The sequence below is a fragment of the Prionailurus bengalensis genome, chromosome C1, assembly GCF_016509475.1.
Source record: "Prionailurus bengalensis isolate Pbe53 chromosome C1, Fcat_Pben_1.1_paternal_pri, whole genome shotgun sequence".
NCBI lineage: Eukaryota > Metazoa > Chordata > Mammalia > Carnivora > Felidae > Prionailurus > Prionailurus bengalensis.
The window spans coordinates 95,644,020-95,650,261 of NC_057345.1; the positions used below are offsets into that span (position 1 = coordinate 95,644,020).

The following is a 6,242-nucleotide window of genomic DNA, read 5'->3' on the forward strand; positions in this document are numbered from 1 at the left end:
GTTTCTGAGGTCATGTCAGCAGTCTCCTGGGCCACAGCTTTTGCTTGCTCAGAATGCAATTTGTTCAGGCAGTGCAGCTGGGGGCAGCAGGGCTAAAACATTGGCTGGCGAGAGAAAATCAAAATAATCCCCATTAAGTTCCCATTATCTTAAAAATTAGAAACCCTAATGAGAGGCTTCCAGAGCAAGCAGAGCAGCAGGGGGGCACCTCTGATGAACGCTGTCCTCTGTGAGGATGTCACTGTCACCGTGGGCAGGCTGAGTGCCTGAGTGCCTGGGAGCAGTTTCCCTGGAAGCAGCCAAGACGGATTGGGCACCCCCAGGACTCAGATGTCATGAAAAGACAAGAGAAGCAGCCCAGAAGCGAGGCCAGCACTCTGAAGGAGAGACCCGTGGCCTGAGGCGTGATTGTCTTTAACCCTGAATTTGGTCAACTTGTTCCTCAGACACTGAACATATTTAACTTGGAAGGTCCCAGATTCTAAGTGTGGTGCCCTCTAAAGGCAGGTGAAATGCCCCGTGGAGGTTCTTAACCTGTGATCTCATCAGGTTTCAGGTAGAGGAGCCTCTGATAAGAAGGTAGCTGGGATGCCTACTCCCCTGGCAGTGAGCAACTGGGGACACACTCTACTTATAGGCCTGGCCAATGGCCTCCAGTGTTTTCTGTCTAAAGGCTACATCTCCTCACCAGCTCTGCAACACATCTTGACGCCACGCGGTCCAGTAGTACCACATCATCTGGTGGCACTGGGCCAGGAGCGTGCCCAGATCGCTTAGCACCATACAGGGAGTCTACAGGGCCCGCGGGCTCCCTCCCCCGCACTCCTACTGGAGCACAGGAGATTATCAGGCGGCGAGTCATGGTGTTGTTATTATTACCCTGATGTGTAATAAATCTACATGGTGCAATAAATTAAGGCAAGGCTCTGTTCTCACTTTACATACTGCCAATAGTTTTATTGTAACAGCTTGAAGATGTGAGTTTTCCTTTTTAGGCAGAGCAGAGGAAGCTGTGAAATCTGAAGAGAGAACAAAAGGAGATGAATGTAGTTTGCAAAGACAGGTATTGTACCCCAGCCGGCTCATCAGGACATCCAACACCTAACATTTTTGTGCTGAATGGTATCGGGAAACTTGGAAGCCTTACAATGCCCCGAAGAATTCATTTGAATTCATTTTCATATCAATGTATCTGCATTCTGCAGCGCTGACTTCTCTAACAAGACTTACAGCACTTTCTTTCAGCGGTGAACCTGAGCTGATTATAAGATCACAAATTGCTTCTGGAACTCATTAAAATCAGCAAATGAACATTAGCGAGATAGCTGCATGGGCTGAAATTGTGATAATCTGTTCATTTTGGCAATGACAGCTCAGGGGATGAAGAGAGGGGCGGTGAGACCCTACAACTCCCCTCCCCCACTCCCCCTCTCCCCCAGGAAGATTATGATTCATTTCAGACCCCTGTCCAGAGATGCACATGCTCTGGCTTTTCTTCCTTTACACCGAGCACCTCTGTTCTACAGGAGGCAAGGGAAGGCCTTGAGAAATGCTTCGCCTCTACCCTTTGCCAAGTTCAAAGCTCAGGCAAGGCCGTCAGCCACGTCCCCAGCATACCTGACACTTAACGAATTTTGTAGGCATCCTGTTCTTTGCTAGCAAATTGTCAGCTATGAGATTTCTTAACACACTGGTTCCACAGCCTTCCTTTTATCTTCTTCCTCTCAGGTCTCACTGTCTGTGCTTTATGTGTCATTGTATCCCCTGAAAGCTTAATAACATAGTTGATACTTAATATATAAATGTTTATGAACTGACTTTCAAAGTAGTCATCTAGCTCATTCTACAACTTCCAGCATCGTTGCCCTACTTTGCCATCATGTATTGCCCTGCAAAGCCATGGACTCCTTACCACCTTCCAGTCTACAAACAACTACCTCCCTTGGTAATCCCTTTGACAAAACCCTAAGTTCACCCCTCTCTCCTCCTTAGAAAAGCCCATACTCTTTCAGTCAGCAGCAAACGCGAAGACAGGAAATTTCACTCTCTGAGTTTGGATGTTCTCATGAATTCTATTTTTCTCTCCTAGGTTTTTCCCCTAAGACCTTCTACCTCTGGTTAATCTGCAAAAGCCTAATCAGTACACACTCTGGAAAAGCTGAGGTCATAATTTCTGAATCTGGTTTGCATTTGGGATTTGCTTCTGAAACTCAAAATTAATATTGTAAATTTACTGGAAGTGTGTTTTCTGCTTTCTGGCCTCAAACTAATATTTTTCACACACAAACATCAGTATCTGGCTCAACCTAGTTATTAAATGAAAAAGATATTTCCAACTCCTTCCCTGACCTTTCCCTGTCTCACCACTGCCTGCCTCCAACACACACACACACACGCACACACACACACACACACACACACAGAGTTACTGTCAATGGGAAAGATGCAGTCCTTGCTTGAATTCCCCTTAGGTTGTATCATTGTTTAGAAATTATTGGTTCTCATCCAGAGGCAGACATGGACAAAGCAAGGAGTTACTGTTTTAGCTCAGCCATATAAAGTAGCACAAACCCCAGGCTTCAGTCTTTCTGTGTTCAGTGTTCTGAACTTTCTGTCTTCTGGTGTTCGGTCTTCCTTCTAATGAATAAGCAGATTCATGTTAAGAATACTTACGGAGCACTTCTGTTATTCCTAGTACTGTATTGTCCATTACGTTATCTCATTTAACTTGATTCTTGCCTTTTAAGGTGTATTGATGTTTTCATTTTATAAATGAGGAAGCAAATGTTCAAAAGTACCAGGTGACTCGTGTTGAGTGGTAGAACCAGATTTTTGGATACTAGGTCTACTATTGTAGTAATATTTCTGCTTGTCTGAGTCTCAACTTTGTGCTAACAGAATCCTGTTATATGCAAGAACCGTAACTCCATACGAAGTGGTTGCTCTTAAGCAACCTACAGAGCACAGAAATCCCCTTACAGCAAATACCTTTCTGACAAAATCCCATACTAGAGCTGCATTGGCTCCTGAGTTCACCTAGTAAATACTCAAGTAGTACTTTACGAAAGTTTCAACACATTTCTCAGAGGATATTTGGCCTTTAGGACACCTTTAAGATTGGGCTGATGTGTTAGGCCACCAGGGAAAAACAGGAAGCCTGATGATAAGATGCTGGTTGTGTGCTCCTTTATGCGATAGATAGCGGTCCTAAAAGTTATACTAATTTCGTTGGCTGTAAACAAAATTGAAAGTAACGTGAAAATAGGAGAAAAAATCATCTCCACCTAGGTTTTTTTGTAAAAGGTACTTGGAATCATAAAGTCAACTGAAGAAAACATTTGGAGGTAGTAAATAACCACTTATGCTTCCTACAAAAGTAGCTAGTATTTTTATCAGCATTCACTATGTGTCAGTTACCATTATGAATTTTTATGTATTATTTAATCTTCACAACAGTTCAATGAGGTAAATGCTGTTTTCGTTTTATACACAGAGAAACCGAGGCTCAGAGAGGTTAAGTAACATGACCAAGGTCACATAGCGGATGAGCGGCAGGACCAGATTTTGAACTTACACAGTATGGTTCCACAGCCTACATGTTTAATCACACTTTGAGTTGCAAGATAAAATACAGAATGTCCTGAATTTCAGATAAACAAACCCCAAATATTGCATGGAACATAGTTATACTAAAAACATGTTTGTTTATATGAAATTCAAATTTAACCGGACATCTTGTCTTTTCACTCGCTAAATCTAGCAAACCTAACCACACTATCCTGCTTTCTATAAATTCTGTATATATTCAGGTTGCCTCATTCAGTGGTTTACTTGTGCTTGAGTTTTATTACAGAATAAATAATGTTAACTCATATCCACAAAGCTAGGGCAAGCCCTCCTGGATTCCTTTTCCCTCCACTTACTGAAGGCTGGGGACCGTCTTTTCCTTGATAGCGCAGTTAAGTGCAAGCTTTTCTCTTCTGATAAGAAAAAACTTGGCTTACCGTTGGCGCGTTCTGGCCTCCTGCCTACATTGGGCTTTCCCTTCAGTGGCCAGCAGTGTCCTCCCTGGTGCTCATCCGTATCCAATTTCCTTGCTGCAGAAATCCTTGATTCTTCCTAGGAGTTACAGTGCCGCATGGCTGAGTAGCTGCTTCCTTCTAGATGACGGTGTTCCCAGAAGGAAATGGAAAAGAATGAGCTGGCTACAACTTAGCAGGAAGGGACCCTGCAGATAAAGTCTGTGGCATAAAACATATAAGTAGGCAATACACACATCACCGAGCAAACAGCTCTTGCTTATCTGTGTGTGCACTCTCCACTAGGATGTACTTCATGCATTTCAGGACACGCACCTGCCTTCTTCTACCGCCCGAGCAACCTGTGCTGCAGAAATAGAAATTGCATCTAATGGCCACGTGGAAGACAAGTGTCCCATGGCACCTGGGTGGCTCAGTTGGTTAAGCATCTGACTCTTGGTTTCAGCTCAGGTCATGATCTCGTGGTTTCGTGAGTTTGAGCCCCGCATCAGGCTCTGCACTGACAGTGCCAAGCCTGCTTGGGATTCTCTGTCTCCCTTTCTCTCTCTGCCCCTCCTCCACGCTTGCTGTCTCTGTCTCTCTCAAAATAAATAAACTTAAAAAAATTTTTTAAAAAGACAAATGTCCCTCAATGCACTAAAAGGCAAATATAAAGGCCTTGGAATTAGCTGATGTTCATTATCTTTTAATAATGTGAATAATTGAAAAGCGACCATCTATTTACAAGCCTGGATAGTTACAGAATCACCTTCATAGTCAATATTTTTTAAATCTTTCAAGCAGCATGAATTTTTATGAGCCCAGGATGAAATGATAGATAATATTTCTTATAACATAAAGCAGCATTTTGTCACTATGTGACAGGCTCTGTGAAAACCACTGTACATGTCTGACCACATAATTTTTACCAAAACCCTGTGAAATTCTGTACTTTTATTATACCACAGATAAGAACACTGAGGCTGCCAGAGGTTTAGCAACTTGCCCAAGTTTGCACAGTCGATAAGTGGCAGAACCTGTGTTTAAACACAAGAAGTCTCACTCCAGAAACCATATATTTAATTCCTGAGCAATGATGCCTCCACAGCATAAGATCAGGAGATACAGCTTCTGTGGTGAAAAGCAGTTTTGTGTGTTTTGTTTTGTTATTTCAAATCTGTTGTTAACTCTTTTATTCCAAAGGCATGAAGTGTTCTCTTTCCAAAAAAGTAAAGGATATCCAGGAGGAGAAGAAGGTGGGTGACAAATAGCCAAACTGGTTAGGATTAATAGATGATTAAATCCCTAGAAACATGCAATCTACTAAGACTAACTTATGAGGAAATAGGAAATCTGAACAGACCAATTACCAGTAAGCAGGTTGAATTGGTAATCAAAAACCTCCCAATGGACAAAAGTCCAGTACCAGATGGCTTCACTGGTGAATTCTACCAAACATTCAAAGAAGAATACCAATCCTTCTTAAACTCTTCCAAAAAAAAATAGAAGAGGGGAATACTTCCAAACTCATTTTCCAAGGCTGGCATTACCCTGATACCAAGACCAGACAAGGATGCCACAGGAAAAAAAATTACAGTCCAATATCCCTGATGGATACAGTAAAAATCCTTAACAAAATATTAGCAAACTGAATTCAACAATATATTAAAAGGATCATACACGGTAATCAAGTGGGATTTATTCCAGGGATGCAAGGATGGTTCAACATCTGCAAATCAGTTAATGTCATACACCACATGAACAAAATGAAGAATAAAAATCATATGATCATCTCAACAGATGCAGAAAAAGCCTTTGACAGTACTCGACATCCATTTATGAGAAAAACAAAGAGGGTATAGAGAGAACAGAGGGAACAGACCTTAACATAAAGCCTACATAGGACAACCCCAAAGCTAATATCATACTCAATAGTAAAAATCTGAAAGCTTTTCCTCGAAGATTAGGCATAAGAAAGAAAGAAAGAAAATGCATCCAAACTAAAAAGGAAGAAGTAAAACAGTCACTATTTGCAGATGACATGATATTATATAAAAAAACCCCTAAAGACTCTATTGAAAAAGTATTAAATGAACTAGATAATACCGCAGGATACAAAATTGATGCACATGCACCAAAATTTCCACACTAACAATAAACCCTAAGAAAGAGAAATTAAGAAAACAATCCCATTTACAATCCCCCCCCCCCATTAGGGAAAAA

General features: G+C 41.7%; 1 long non-coding RNA gene across 1 annotated transcript; it reads right to left on the bottom strand.

Moving 5' to 3' along the window:
* Nucleotides 1-932: 932 nt before the first annotated feature.
* Nucleotides 933-4,160, bottom strand: LOC122480932. The gene is made up of 4 exons (XR_006296707.1): nucleotides 4,005-4,160; nucleotides 2,572-2,637; nucleotides 1,618-1,771; nucleotides 933-1,019 (listed from the first exon to the last, which is right to left on the bottom strand). It is a non-coding gene; the product is annotated as an uncharacterized LOC122480932 (long non-coding RNA).
* Between the last annotated feature and the right edge of the window lie 2,082 nt (nucleotides 4,161-6,242).